This window comes from Camellia sinensis, chromosome 7 (assembly GCF_055761805.1).
Source record: "Camellia sinensis isolate YWXY chromosome 7, ASM5576180v1, whole genome shotgun sequence".
NCBI classification, from domain to species: Eukaryota; Viridiplantae; Streptophyta; class Magnoliopsida; order Ericales; family Theaceae; genus Camellia; species Camellia sinensis.
This window is the reverse complement of record NC_138967.1, coordinates 58,616,695-58,633,481: the sequence shown is the minus strand read 5'-3', so window position 1 is coordinate 58,633,481 and position 16,787 is coordinate 58,616,695.

The window sequence follows — 16,787 nt, the reverse complement described above, 5'->3', positions numbered from 1 at the left end:
TCTTATATGATCTCGTTTGAGACTCCGTACCGGCAAATGATATTGTTTCTAATGAACTTGGCCACATGGGATGATTTCAACACTACATAGGACTGAGCTTCTACCCACTTTGTAAAGTAATCAATTGCCACCAAGATATATTCATGCCCATTCGATCCTTTTGGCATGACTGCGCTGATGACGTCGATTTTTCAGACCGAGAAAGGCCATGGCGAAGTCATGTTGCACAGTTTTGACGACAGGATATTGATGCGATTATCATGAATTTGGCATTTGTGGCATCGCCGAACAAAACCAATACAATCCTCCTCCATGGTGGACCAGTAGCAACCTTGCCTAAGAATCCTCCGGGCTAATATCACACCGTTTATACGCGCCCCGCACTCCCCTCCATGGATGGCCTCCATTAAGCGCTTTGATTCCTCTTCTTCCACACATAACTTATGCATTCCCAGATGACCTCTTTTATACTGTGTACCTACGCAGATGATGAATTGGACGGCCATTCGCTGTATTCCCTTTTTGTCCTTGGCATTTGCCCTTGATGGATAAATCTCCTTTTCCAAGAAGTTCTAAATATCATAGTACCAGGGGTTTTTGTCTTGCGCTTCATCTATTGCGGCGATAGTTTCATAAGCCGGCATGTATTTCTGCTCAATGATAATTGGACGCATCCAGACTCCAAGTAGGATGTCTGCCACAGAAGATAGAGTTACTAAAGCATCAGCAAACCTGTTGTTCTTTCTCAGTAGATGCGTGAAAGTCAGCTTTTCAAACCTAGGAATCAGAACATCCAGGGTTTGATGGTAAACTTCCATCTCCTCTTCTTTGACTTTCCAGTCTCCATTTGCTTGAGAAACAACTAAGTTCGAGTCCCCGATAACATCCAACCTTTTTGCCCCTAGTTCCAGGGCGACTTCTAAACCAGCAATACACGCTTCATATTCTACCTCATTATTGGATACTTTGAATCAGAGTTTGAAGGCTAAAGGTATATGGGAGTCATCGGGGTGCTATTAGCAACACACCTATCTCATAGCCGTACTGATTGGCTGCTCTATCAAAGTACATCATCCAAGACTCCTCCTCAACTTGTAGAATGGCCTCATCTGGGAACAAGTATTCCACCGTCTCATCCCCTTCTACCAGGTGATCTACCAGGAACTCTGCTACAGCTCTTCCCTTGACCGACTTACGGGTGACATATTTGAGATCAAATTCAAAGAGGAGAAGCAACCAACAGGTTAGCCTACCAATAAGTGCTAGTTTCTCAAAGAGATATTTGATGGGCTCTAATCTCGAAACCAACATTACAGAGTGAGCTAACAAGTAGTGCCTCAACTTCTGGGTAACCCATACCAAGGCTAGGCAAGCTTTCTCCAACGAAGTAAAGCGGGTCTCGTAATCTAGTATTTTCTTGCTTAAATAGTGTATGGCTTTCTCCGCCCTATCTTCAGATTCTCGAGCGAGCATGCATCCCATGGTCGTGTCTGTTACTGACAAGTACAGAATCAAAGGCCTCTGTAGCTCTGGCGACAACAACACAAGTAGATTCTGGAGGTACTGCTTAACTTGCTCAAAGGTAAATTGACATCGATCATCCCATTGGAATTTATTCCCTTTCTTCAGCAGACCAAAAAGTGGTTCACAAGTCTAGGTTAATTTGGAAATAAACCGTCTTATGAATTGCACTTTACCCGGAAAGCCTCGCACCTCCTTTTCAGTCCTTAATGATGGCATTTCTAGGATGGCCTTGATTTTGGAAGGATCTACTTTGATGCCTCTCTGTGTGATCAGAAAGCCCAGCATTTTCCTCACTATTACGCCGAAGATGCATTTCTGCAGGTTTAACCTCAACCTGTATTCTCTGATTCGTTGAAAGAATTTCTTCAAGGTAGTGTAGTAGCCCTCTTTTTCTTTGGACTTGACAATCATGTCATCCACGTACACCTCGACCTCTTTGTGGATCATATCATGCAGAATGGTGGTCGTAGCCCTCTGATAGGTAGCCCGACATTCTTCAGCCCAAACGGCATAACCCGGTAGCAGTAGATCCCCCACGGCGTAGTGAATACGATCTTCTCTCTGTCCTCGGGCACCATCAGAATCTGGTTGTACCCGAAAAACACGTCCTAAAAGGATAGCAATGCATGGCCCGCAGTAAAATTCACTAACTCATCAATATGCAGCAGAGAAAAGTCATTCTTTAGATTGGCTCTGTTCAAGTCCCGGAAGGCCACACACACCAGGATTCTACCATCATTTTTCAACACTAGGACGATATTGGACAACCAAGTTGTATATTCAGATACTAACAAGAAACCTGCCTCGATCTGCTTGGTGACCTCTTCCTTGATTTTCAATGCCCAATCCAGACAGATTCTACGCAACTTCTGCTTGACGGGTCAGGTCTTGGGGTCAAGAGGGATTCGATGCTGTACAATCTCAAGATCGATTCTAGGCATGTCTTCGTAAGACCACGCAAAAACATCTTTAAAATCTTTTAACAAAGCAATTAAGCACTTGTGCTCCTCCGAAAACAACATGGACTTGATCTGAGCTAGACGCGAATCCTTCTCAGTACCCACATTAATAGCTATGATTTCATCAGCACAGGGTTTAGCAAACCTCTCATCCTCTCAATTAATCAAGTTTTTCAAAACCAAGGGAATTCCTTCCTCTTCATTTTCATTAAAATTATGAAAATCTTGGTCAATACAATAAATAAGCGGCACAGAGAAATACTCAAAATCAGCAGCGTTCTCATTCATAAGTTATGGCTCCTCAGTTACAACCGACTCAAAAGCAAAAGAAAAAGAGGACCTGGACAAGACCTTGGCATCCGGGTTACCACCCCCAGGAATACCAGACTCAGACTCAGAAGAACCGGAATCTAATCCCGACCCCACAGACTTAGTGGAATCAAATTCTAGCTCATCACCCGACTCAAAACTACACAGATAGCCCTCCTCTAGCTACCAGATAAGATATGATGCCTCTAATGCATCCAAAATGCTGTTGGTTGGGTTCACACCCGGTTCTTCCCCGATCATAGAGATGGTAAGGTTATCCCCAAAGTTCTCTAAGTCAGCCGCAAGATCTGTAAGGAGACAAGCCAGTGCTGCCCCTACTCTAAGTTCGCTATTGTTTGAGTCACTTTCCATGCTCTGTTCAGCCTCAGTACTTGGTTCAGCCTTTTCCTCGATATCACTATCTTGCAGCTGCAGGTCTAGGAAGATTTCGAACCCGAGGACATACTGCTTCGTGGAATTCATCCAAGGCTCGGGAAAGCTACAAAAGGGGGAAATCTTCTCCCTCTCAAACAAAGTGGCCATTCAACGTTCCCTAGATTGGCCTGTGGATGAGCTCATAGTGTTTGCCAGCCTGCTTGGCTTTGGCTCTGGCTCTAGCTCTGGCTCTGGCTCTGATTTCTTCTCCTTTCCTAATCCAGTCCTCTTTGGTGGGTACATAGCCCAGACCAAAGGCGTGTGGATTGTGTGGCACGTCTGTTAGTGTAGCGATGCCTTTTTGACCGCTTCTTCCGAGTCCTATTCCTGGCACATACTACAGTTTGTTCATTAAATAGATAGACTAGGCATTGACATACATGCCCTTGTCTATGGCCAAAATGGTCTGCACTACCCGGGCTTCAGCCAGAGGGAACCTTGAGAGGAATACATCCTCATTGCCATGAGTGATCTCCAACACTAGTGTAGTTACCTCTGGATGGGGATGGATGGATGGATGAATTCCTGAAAACAATCGCCACTCCTTTTCCGTAAGGGTACTTCAACATCTGATGGAGGGTGGAGGAGACAACTTTCACATGATACAACCAAGGCCTCCCTAGCAGTAAATTAAAGGTGGCCGGCACATCCAGGACATGGAACTCAACATCTTATTGAGCTAGGCTCACCTGGACTCTGATTTGCACCATGCCCATGACCTCCCTACTCGTGTTATCATATGCCCGAATTACTTGGACTGTGGGCACAAGGTCTACTGGTTTTAGACCAATTGCATAAGTTGTGCGGGAATGACAAACATTGATAGCCAAACCGGTATATCAACACCACCGACACCCATTTCTCCCTGCACTCAACAAATATGTACAAAGGTTTGTTGTGGGCTGAGCCCTCTGGTGGCAATTCTTCGTCAGAAAAGGTTAGGGTTGGCCCAGCACCACCTAGGAAGACCAATCCCACAAGCTATTCAGGGGTAGTGTCAATGGACAATTTAGCTTTGTCCATTGCTGACAGTACTACTTGTCGATGTACCTAGGAGGCCATCAAAAGACCCCAGATTGAGATGTCAGCTTGGATTTTCTTGAGTTGCTTCAACACTGCCTCTTCCTCCAACTGGTTCTCTTTCTGTTTCTCAACCTCTCTGTCTTTTCTAGATGTCTTAGCTTGATCTAAGTGCAGTGGCTTAAAATACCGTCCACTTCTTGTCATGTGATCTATTTCTTCCACGTACCACATGTTGTTTGGAAGGCACTCACCCCAGTCTTCGTCAGTGTGAGCCAGATGTAGATCGTCATCATCCCACTATACACCTTCAATAGCCGACAAACAGTTGTCCAGCTCCGTTTGTATTACCTTCACATCACAGGTATCCCCCATAGGATGTAGGTCATTACTACTTTCTGGTTGTCTTCAACCTTTTCTCGCTCAAACTGCTTCAGTGCAGCTTCCTGTTCTGTGTCCATAGTGCTCACAGCGCCCGGTTCCTGAGTTGAATTTTCTCTGTTGGCGTTTTCCGGCAACTTTCCCTTTTCATCAGCCTTTCCGACCACTATAGCAATTCATACTTTCTTTTCCTCCGATTTCATTTTAGTTCCTTTTTCCTTATCCGGCTCATCACTCAGCCACCCAGAGTTGTCCATTCAAATCGAAACAGCCAATCTGCACATCCCCTTGATCCTGTTCATCAATGAACTGCAAGTTGTCTAAATCCTCCTCTAGTTCCACTAAATCATACAACCCCTGGCTTGGGCCATCTTCTCTAACCACATTAACCTCCACTACAGTTGGAAACACCAATTCCGACTTGACTTGACTAGTCGGTACAATGTAGCAGCTTGGATCGTACCCTGCCTTAGGCAAGTCCTCTGAGCTCTCTGGTAACAGACTTATATTTTCCTCTAAGACCAGCCTCCTTTCTACTGCAACTGTCACCACCACAGGCTTAGGTTGAAGTGCAGACGTGTCCATCATGCAGAAGTCTGTGCCTTCAGAAATGAACAACGCCGGTCTTAGTGGGTGAGAAGGGGTAATATATACATTGGGGTCATAGGGGATGGCCAGTGTATGTATTAGGTTTAGATTTTGAGGTGGGGCAACTTGATTGTGGGCCAGGAAAGGGTTTGTAGTTACTTTTGGTTTCTGGGGTGGTGCGATCACCTTGTTGTCAATAAGGTCTTGAATCTCATCACGCAATCGGAAGCATTGGTCGGTATCATGACCATGCTGTTGGTGAAACGCACAGTATTTTGCTGGGTTGTGTTTAAGTGGAAGAGGATCAGGTAGTGAGTGAGGCTCTAATGGTTTGAGGTGCCCTTTTTTGACCAACAACACCTTCATGGCTTGAGATAGGGTCATATAGAGTTGGGTAAAGGTCCTCTGGGATCGGGCAGAATTAGCTGAAGTTTGTGGAGCTATGTTGGCAAAGGGATTGGCAATCTTGGTTGTGGTGGTGATAACGCTCGCATCTGACGGCCTCACAGCTGTGTTACCACTAGTGGTAGCATTAGAACTGTGGACAAAAGGCCTTTATGCTTACTCTTTCTTATCTATAATCAGTCCTTGTTTTATGGCGTCTTCGATCTGAACCCCCATCTCATGGAGCTCAGTGAATGTGAACAGAGGTGGGACAATCATTTTCTATAACAACTTCTCATGCAGATTGTAGACTACCATCCTTATCTAATCTTTCTCAGAAGGCCTTGTGGTCATCATTAAAGCTATAGCCCTCTACTTCGTCACAAATTCTGAGAAGCCCTCATTCAGCTCTTAGAGCGTTGCCTCAAGATCACGAGTTGTGACCTCGATTTGTGTGTTATACAAGTACTGAGCAATAAAGGCCTCGGCTATTTCCTCCTAATTCTGCTTAACAAAATCCTCCAACTTCGCATACCAAATGGCCACTATACTAGACATGGTACGGCCAAAGAGAGACAGCTTCTGTAATTTGGTCAGGCCCATCGGCCGCAGGATGTCTAAACATAGTCGTAGATGAACCATGGGATCTCAAGAGCCGTCAAATCGATCAATGTGCAGGATTTTGAATCGATCTAGCAATGTCACTGCAGATTCGGTATACCCGTCCTCTATGTCAGAAATGGAATTAACACCTTGGGCTCTCTTGAATAGCTTCTCTACCTTGTTGACCTTAAGCACAGTTGGATCAACCTCAAACTCAAATGGAGCTTCAGTTTGATACATAGGTGTTTTGGAGGCTTGAGATGGGATCGAGTCTACCGGATTGCACTGATTTTCTTGGACATTAGCAGTATGGGTAGTGGCTCCGAGTGTTGGGATTCCCGTAGGAGGTGCATGGAATGCAGAAGCCGCTGTCGGCTGTGGTTGTTGTTGTTGTAACCCGTTTATTACCTTAGCCTAACGGGCTGTGACCTCGGCCTGATGAGTAGCAACTTGCTATAGGGTTTCAACTGTTTGCTGAAGATGATGTATTAATTCCTCCATACTGAGTGGGGGATACTGTGCCATCAGAATATGTGAGAAATCTCATGCTGGACTAGAAGTAGAAGATTGTTCCTAAGCCTGACTGGATGCCGGTGAATTGAGGGGTGACTGCTTTAAAAACTGGACCGGTGAACTCTGTCTAACTCTCCTCTGTCTTGTAACCGATGGGAGTGAAGTAAACACGGGTTGTCCCCGAACAGGTTCATCGGCTTTGCAAAGCCTTCTGACTTGGGTCCAGAGTACTTGAGGGATATCCAAACTCTCTGAAGCTATGGTGTTAAACTACCAAGCAAAAAAAAATAAAGCAAACAGAAAGCAGTAATCAGAAACCGCACAGCACCTCAACTAATGATGTTACTAACACAGATGTAATCAAAGTTGAAGGAATGCACTCAACACTGAATTTTGCCCCCAAAATGGATACCAAACTTGCAACTAATAAGCACATTCCTATATAGTTTCACTGTAAAGCACATACCAGTTAAGTGAGAGCCAAAACACCCTTATGAGGGGGGGAAAGTTACCCTGTCCTAGTTTCGTTAGGCACTAGGGTTCACTATTCAAACAAAGCGATTTCACGCAATCCTGTATTCGGGTGAGCATCATGTCCTAGTTTGGAACAGTCTCTATGGCTTTTCGATATGCAACTAGGCCAAATGGTTAAAAGCATACCTCAGCAAGACTACCCAATATACCTCTCACACCTAACACTGAGAAGTGAAAGGAGGATCAAACGGTACAGCGGTAGTCCAGATCCAAGGATTGTGCTCCCAACATGGCAGAGCCCAGCCTTTTGGCAAGCTTTTCAGGCAAGCCTTCGGCAAATCGTCAAGGAATAGCAGATGGCAAACACAGTGACTTAAACGCACTGATGCAAATGCGATGCAACAAAAAAAAAAAAAAAAACAAGCATATAAGTGTATATAAAATTTCATATTATGAAGTTCGAGTCAAGTTCTCTAATTTTTCCCACAGACTCGCCAGAAACTGTAGCTCGACTTTTCGTGCCCCCTTTCGGAAGACGAATAAGCCCTACAGTATCGGACTCCCGCGGTTCTAAATCTGATCTCGCAAGTGCAATGTGAAATAGATAATCACCAAAGGGTCCAAATTCGGCAAATCTTTTAGAAAATCAATTTTGAATCAAAAATGCCAAAAATAGACTACTTTGCTAGATACAGAGTCGCCACCTAAATATTTTTTGAGAAAATTTAGGAAACCCATGACTCGTGCCAAAGGCCATGTGTTCATCACCAAGATTGTCTCGGCTCGGGAACTTAGGTAGGAGGGGAGAAGATCATGAATTGAGCATCCCCACTTGTCCGATCAAAGATCGGCCTCTACTAATCATGATATGAATCTTATTTATATTATATGCTCTTGTTCCGGTTTCTAGCATTACTATTACTATGTGCACACACATAAATATAGACTAACTTGCAAAAATTGGAACACTTGATTTCATGTTTATTTTGAAAATTGTTTTGAATATGTACCACTTGAAAAAGTGATCACATATGAACGTTACTCAAATTATTCCAATTGAAGCAATTAGCCTTCATCCACAAGCATTCAAGAAATTTATCTTTTAAGCACTTGGCCCCATGGAAAGCATGCTAGACATGGCAACATCAACATGCGATATGCTAAAGTGAGTAAAGGCTCACCTAGTACTCTAAGCCAATAAGAGAAACGAGTTAGAAAAATGTATGATTCCTAACTATGCAATATGACGAATGCAACACATGCGATATGCAATTACTAGGCTCAGCTACTAATATGGCATATGAATCAATTTGATGACGGTCTAAGCACGTATTCAAAGAAGTATTTAAACTAACAATGCAAGTTGGAATGATGCGCCGAGCCCCAGTGCATGCAATACAAGTGGATTCAAACATGGAGAATGCTAAACAAAACATGATGCTCTAAACTAAACATCATAACCTAGTAAATAAAAGGAGGAAAGACGTAGGGTTGGAAAACATACACACTATTATAACATTGCGCCCTCACATAGGAGGGTCTAAATAAATTAACTAGCTAACTAAGCTAAGCTAATTAAGCAACTATTACAAACCCAAATGAATAATTTAGCTAAACTACTTAACTAATTATTACAAACCGATTTAATAAACTATTCTAGCTAACTAATTATTACAAGACAAAATTAGCTAACTAATTAATTACAAAACAAAGTAACCAAATTAACTACTCTAATTACTCCTCCTCGGGAAACGAGGAATGCTCATGCATGCACAGACTTTTCACCTGAAAAAGCCACTGTTTCTGCTGCTGAATGCCTCTGTTGCAGAGTAGAACACTTGTACTGATTTCCACCTCCAAAGCAACTCTGTTTTTCTTCAAAAGTACACTGTTAGATTTTGCACTGGTGGCAGGCAGAGGGCCTGCCGGCTACTGATGACTAGATTGTCCTGTTGTAAGAAAGAGCAAACAGAGCAGGGACAAGGTATTCTCAAGGGTTTGTTTGCACAATTTACCCCTCCTTATCATTTGAACAACTCAAACGAGTAGTAAGTTTGATTCACAAATCACCAATGGATGCAATTTCATTGCATGATGACTTATGAATCAAGTGTGCAAGTTTAATGAATGCAACAAAACAAGACTCTCAAAATCACCTCCCTATCATGAAAGATCAAAGAAAGTAGTTGAAAATGAATCTTGAACCGTTTTCATCACTAATGAGTGTGAAACGGCTCAAGACAAGGTTCAATTAACATCCGATCGAACCCAAATCAAATTATTATCTTGCTCTTTTTTATTCACTAATTTTATTACTCCATTTTAGTTACCTCTCAATTCTTTAATCAATTAAGTCCAAAGGTGAATTTAATCCTCTAATGGAAAGATGGCTCAAACCAAGTGTTGCTTTAGGCATGAAAGAGACATCATACTGTTGGCAATGAACCTCCAAAGAGATAAAACCATTAAGCATGACACATCAATCTCATGCTTAAACAAACAAATAATTTAAAACCACTTTCAAAGCAAAGAAAAATCCAAGAAATGAGGGAGGTTGCAGAGGTGATTAAAGGTGAGTACAAGTAAGAAAAGCACTAAATAAATGCAATCAACTCAAATAAGGTGGTGTCTAAGGCCTAAAACACCAAACTCATGAGGACAATTACACTATAAGCATGCAATATAAGGCTCAAATTCAATGAGCACTTAAAAATAGTTCTAAAACAGTGCTAAATAAGTCCTAAAATATGCTGGAATTAAAACAAAAATAGCTAGGACAACAAGTTAAAACATGGATCATACCAGGCTAGTAAGCAAAACACAAGAAGGGGAGGCTAACCCCTCCAATTTTGGACTTCAAACCATGATTTTAGCTACTGAAATAACTCTAAAAATCAATGTTCAAAAGCTCAAAAAAGTAGTGTAAAGGTGGGAAATACAAGGGTAAAGGCCTTGAGAGCAAGGTGCAAAGAATGGTAAACCACCCCTCAACCTTTATTGGCCTTAAAACCCAACTTTTAGCCCAAAAATACAGAGTTTATACAGCCTAAAAACAAACGAAAAACAGTAGGAAAAAGAGTAAATAAAGCAAGTAAAGAAGCAAAGCTTTATACCTCTTGAAGAGGAGAACCAATTCTAGGCAACAAATCGAGACACACACACCCTCAAGAGCTCAAATAAGGCTCCAAGGTACCTCAGCTCAAAGATTGAGAGGTTTGGTTAAGAGTGTATAGGCAAAAGCTTGCAAAAAGCTAAGAAATTTCAAGAGAGAAAGAAAATTGTAGAGAGAGAGAGAGAGAGAGAGAGAGAAAGAAAGAAAGAGAGAGAATTTTTTACTCCAAAAAAATCCAACCTTAAAAATAGAAGGGGAGGCCTCCTATATATAGAAAACCAAGTAACACCCTCAGAAATATCTATACATACAAGTGTAGGAAAGTGCATGCATCTGTGCCAATAGTTGGCACAGCTGGCAGAAAAATATCTGCAAAACACATTGGTGGCGGGCAAGCTACTAATGGTGGCCGGCAGGCCATATTAGTAGCCGGCAACCAAAAGCAACGGCCAGCAGCCCATTGTAGTGGCCGATAGGCCACCAGAGGTTGTAGGCTTGAAAATCCAAGGTTTTGGTCCAAAAACAAGACAACAAGGGTGCAAGGTTTGAAGGGCTTAAAGCTGTGGCATTCTGCTGAGGACTTCGAGCACTTAATGAGCATATACACTCATCATTGTGTGTGCAAGCGATGACGTCCAAGTCGTCAGGGCGATCAAAAATGGGGTGTCTACATCTCTCAATTTCATCTTATAGGCCTCTGCAGTACAATCTACAAGCTGATTACCAAACTCATTGTCTCCAGACTCAGGCCTTTCCTCAATGACATTATTAGCCCATTTCAATCTAGTTTCATAGCAAGTAGAAGAGGCACAGATAATGTCATCATTGTCCAAGAATGCATCCATTCTTTCAAAGCCAAAAAAGGCAATTCTGGAGACATGCTCATTAAACTTCATCTTGACAAAGTTTTTGACAGACTTGAATGGAGCTTTATTAGGAAACTCCTCATCTTTTTCAATTTTTCCCCTCGCTAGATTGACCTTCTCTTGTCCTATGTATCCACTTCAACCATAGAAATTCTTTTCAATGGTAGTTATACTCAATCCTTCACTCCCTCAAGAGGTATTAGACAAGAGGACCCCATCTCTCCCTATCTCTTCATTCTCTACTTAGAATACCTATCCATCAGCATCATTCAAGCCTGTGAGACCAAAGCCTAGTCTCCTATTAAACTTAGCAACAAAGGCCCCCCTTGTCCCATTTGTTCTTTGTTGATGATCTGATTCTCTTTGGCAAAGCTTCTACTGCTAATTGCCACTGCATCAAGGATATTCTTAAAGAATTTTGCTCACAGTTTGGTCAAGTGATTAGCCTTCACAAATCTAAAGTCTTATTCTCCTTGAACCTTGACATGGCCACTCAAAATCACCTGGCACATCTTCTCTATATTCCAAGAACTAACCATATTGGTAAGTACCTTGGATACACAATTCACCATGAAAGGCCCAACAAAGCTACTTTGCAATTCTTGGTGGGAAAAATTCAATCCAAGCTTGCTGGTTAGAAAAACAAATTACTCTCTAGACCTGCTCACGAAACCCTTATTAAAGTCATGAATATAGCCATCCCTGGCTATGTGATGCAATGCAACTATCTCCCCAAGTCAATCTCTAACACTCTTGACAAATTGAATAGGGACATTCTTTGGAGATCCAACATTGAGACAAGGATAATTCATGTTATTAGGTGGGACATTGTTACCAAACCTAAATCTTTTGGTAGGTTAGGGATTAGACAAGCTGACTTAGTCAACAAAGTAGCTATGGCCAAACTCAATTGGAGGCTGAGAAATGAGAAAAATGCCCTTTGGACCAATGTCCTCAATGCTAAATACCTCAACCAAGAGAAAAAAGTCAACAAAGCATCCCCCACTTGGAGGGGCATTCAGAAAAGCTCTCTTCTATTCAAAAAGTGTACCAAAATCCTACTCAAAAGTGGGCTCAATACCTCTTTTTGGTACCATGATTGGACTGGTTCTGGTTTAATTAGAAATTTGGTAGAAGGGCCACTTGCTAGAGATAAAGATGAACTTACTGTAAGGGACTGTTAGGTCAACAACAGTTGGAATTTCACTAACATCTCACTCACTTTACCCTCTAGCCTTCTCAACTCGATCCACTACATTTCTCTCCCTTGGTTCTCTAATGAACCAAATCAAATCAGCTGGAAATACTCACCTAATGGTGTTTTCAATAGCAGCTCAGCCTATCTCCACACCAAGGATTTTCACAAATCCCCTCCTCTGGACAACTGGTCTTAGGTCTGGAAGATCAATACCAGCCCTCGCATCCGTCACTTTTTCTGGTTAGTCTTGCACCAACGGATCACCACAAAAGCTTTTCTCTATCACAGAAATAGCTCCCCGGATGAGCTATACCCCCTCTGCAATTCCTCTCCTGAAACAACCATCCATGCGTTACAAGATTGCATTGTGGCCAATAATCATTGGAACTCTATAAGCGTTCCCCTCACCCACGTCTCCTCCTTCAATCTTAACATAGTTGATTGGATCAAAGTCAACTGCCTTTCAGTCGAAACCTATGACAATACCTACATTGTCTTTCCCCTAGTCTGTTGGGAAATTTGGAAAAAATTCTCAGTACTTCTCACCCTCAAATCCTAACCCTTTCAAACCCCACCTCATCCCAGCCTTTGCTCTTCAGTGGCAGCACTTTACCAACTTCAGTTTGGGGAAAAAAATCCTTAATCACTTGCCACATTAGTTGGAAACCACCTGACCCAGGCATGCTAAAGCTCAACACTGATGGGGTTGCAAAAGGAAACCCAGGCCCAGCTAGTTGTGGGGGAATTACTAGAGACCACCTTGGTAGATGGGTTACTGGCTTCCCCAGAAATATAGGCACTGCTACAAGTATATGTGTTGAATTATGGGGCTTAAGAGATGACCTTAACTTTGGCCTAGAAAATGGTTTCACAGATCTAATAGTTGAAACAGATGCACTTCTTGCTATACAATTCATCTTTGGAGATCAAAATGACTCTCATCACCTCAATAATCTCGTATGTGATTGCAAGTACCTACTGAACTAACTGGGAGCGCACTTAATTGAGCATACTTTCCGTGAAGCCTACAGATGCACCGATACTCCAGCAAATTTTGGTTTACAATCATTAATTGGTTTGCACATTTTACACCAATTTCGTCATTGTATTGCAACCCAAATGTATGGTGATGCTAGAGGGATTACTTATCCCAGAACTTTATACTCTTCTCTTTAATCTATATTCAATTCCACTTCACCAAAAAAAAATAATAATAATGAAGGATTAAGTGAAATACATAGAGCATAAAGTGAAATAAATGGAAGGACGTGTGTATTGCTAGGATAAAGATTAGGAAATAATTACTTGGTAGTTTTTTTTTTAATATTATTTTTAAAAAACAATACAAATTTATTTTTTAATTTAATGAAATGTAAGTAATATGATTGGTTAATAATTAAAAAAGATATGAGAAAGACTATTGAATTAGATATTCTAATTAATTGCCATATTATTGAGCCTGAAAAATAAATTTATTTTTAAACTTGAATAATAATGCTTTATATATATATATATATATCCTCTTATGGCTATATTTTATTGGGGAATGGCTCTAACTCAAATTAAAAACAATTGATTTATATTTCTTGTCATTTCTTTTATCATAGCACTAGATATAACTTAGATTTATATTTTATAAAAAAATATATATATATATATATATTTATTTATTCACACCTTTATTTCAAACCAATAAAAGTATAGGTAATTTGATGGTTACTTTGATTCTTCATTCTATCACCTTATTGTTAAAGTTAATGCCATATTTACATTAGATACATTGGATACATTGCATGCATTGGATACATTGAGTTCATGCATTCTTTGTATTCATGTATTTTATATTTATTAAGTACATTGTCTAGATTATATTCATGTAAGGTTGTTTAGATTCATGGATCTTATTCATTGAACTTATGTATAACCTTCTTTATATAAAAGGATGTAAGCCTTTGGGCAAAATATATTAATCAATAAGTGACAAAAATTCAATACAAAATATAGTTCATTCTAAAGAGAGTTTTATCAAAAGTTAACATAAGTGGTATCAAAGCTTTGGTTGGGTCAAGAGCAAGTTGGGCGTAGAGATCGGGTACGGGAAAACAAGCCCCAAAGAAGAACAAACCGACGTCCATAGAGAATCCTAACAACCAAAATGTATCCACTCCTATTTTTAATGGTGAAAATTTTGATTTTTGGTATGTGAAAATGAGAACTATTTTTGTCTATACGGAACTTTGAGATTTTGTTGAGAATGGGTTCGAGGAACCTGAAGATGAAGGAGCTTTGACAAATCCCCAAAAGAACCAATTAAAAGAGCAAAGGAAGAAGGATTCAAAGGCTCTCTCTTTGATTCAACAAGGAGTTTCAGAAGCAATCTTTCCAAGAATTATCAATGCAACAAAAGCGAAAAAGGCATGGGATATTCTTCAGAAAGAGTATAGAGGCAACTTGAAGGTAAGAACCATCAAACTTCAATCATTGAAAAGACATTTTGAAAATTTAAAGATGAAGGATATGGAATTGTTGAAGGATTATTTTTCTAGGGTTATGGAACTTGTAAACCAAATGAAAATTTATGGGGATAATATTACTAATCAAAGAGTTGTTGAGAAAATTTTGATAAGTTTGCTAGAGAAATACAATCTCATTGTTGCTATCATTGAAGAAACTAAAGATCTTGTTAATTTGAGTATTGAAGAATTGATGGGTTCCATTAAATCATTTGAGCAAAGGTTGAGTAGGCAATCTAAAAAGTCAATTGAAAGTGCCTTTCAATACAAGTTTAATGTTAGTACCTCTAATTCCCAAGGAAGAGGATGAGGATGAGAAAGAAATGCAACCGGAAGAGTAAGAAATGCAAGAGGAAGAGGAAGGTCTAATTTTCAAAGAAAGAAAAATGAAGAGTCCACTCAACAAAAGTGTAGAATTTGAAACCGAAGCAATCATGTTGATAAAGATTGTTGGTTTCGAGGAAAGCCAAAATGTTACAATTGCAACAAATTTGAGCATATCAAGAAGGATTGCCTAGTCAAGAGCACTCAACAAGCTAATTTTTCCGAGGAGCAAGAAAATGAAGGGCACATGTTCTATGCTTGTCACAAGGCATCGGATCAAACCAAGGATGTATGGTTTCTCGATAGCGGATGTAGCAATCACATGACAGGAGATGAAATCATTTTTGTGAAAATGGATGCTTCCTCTAGTTCTCAAGTAAAAATGGGGAATGGTGCCTTAGTCCAAACAAAAGGAAAATGTACTATTGCTATAGAAACCAAGATGGGTACAAGATTCATTTCCGATGTTCTCTTAGTTCCAGACTTGGAGCAAAATTTGCTAAGTGTTGGACAACTTATGGAGCATGGATACCTTGTTCACTTTGAAGACAATTTTTGCAAAATTTTTGACAAAGGGGAGGAAAAGCCAAGTTATAGCAAAAATCAAGATGGAGAAGAATAGAAGTTTTCCTCTCATTTTCCGATGTAGCAAAAATGCGGCTTTGAAGATGGATGTGATTGATAATTCATGGCTTTGGCAAAGAAGATTTGGGCACTTGAATTTTCAAAGCTTGAAGCATCTACAACAAAACAATATGGTTTTTGGGTTGCCAACCATTCATGAAGTGCAACATATTTGTGAAGGTTGTGCACTTGGAAAGCATCACCAGGAGTCATTTCCAAAGGAGAAAGCATGGAGAGCTAAAGCACCATTGGAGCTTGTCCATACAGATGTGTGCGGACCTATGGATACACCAACTCATGAAGGTAACAAATACTTTATTATCTTTGTTGATGATTTTACTAGAATGACTTGGGTGTATTTCATAAGACAAAAGAGTGAAGTTTTCTCTATCTTCAAGAAATTTCAAAATCTTGTTGAAAGACAAAGTGGTTGTTTGATGAAAGTATTGAGAAGTGATAGAGGTAGAGAATACAACTCAAATGAGTTTATGAAATTTTGTGAAGATATTGGAATGGAAAGGCAATTGACTGTTGGGTACACTCCACAACAAAATGGTGTGGCGGAAAGAAAGAATAGAACCATAAAGGAGATGTCCAAGTCTATGCTACATGAGAAGGGGCTACCCAAAACTTTTTGGGGTGAGGCCATGTATACACCAGTTTACTTGATGAATAGATGTCCTACAAAAACTCTTAAGGACAAAACTCCATTTGAAGCTTGGAGTGGAAAAAAACCATCGATGAATCACTTGAAGGTGTTTGGTTCCATTTGTTATGCTCATGTTCCAAAAGAAGTGAGGCACAAGCTTGATGGAAATAGTAAGAAATGCATCTTTGTGGGTTATAGCTCAAAATCCAAAGGCTATAGACTCTTCAGTTTGAATCAAAAGAAGGTGATTATTTGTAGAGATGTTCTCTTTGATGAGAAGGCGCCTTTTGATTGGAAGGAAAAGAAAGTCC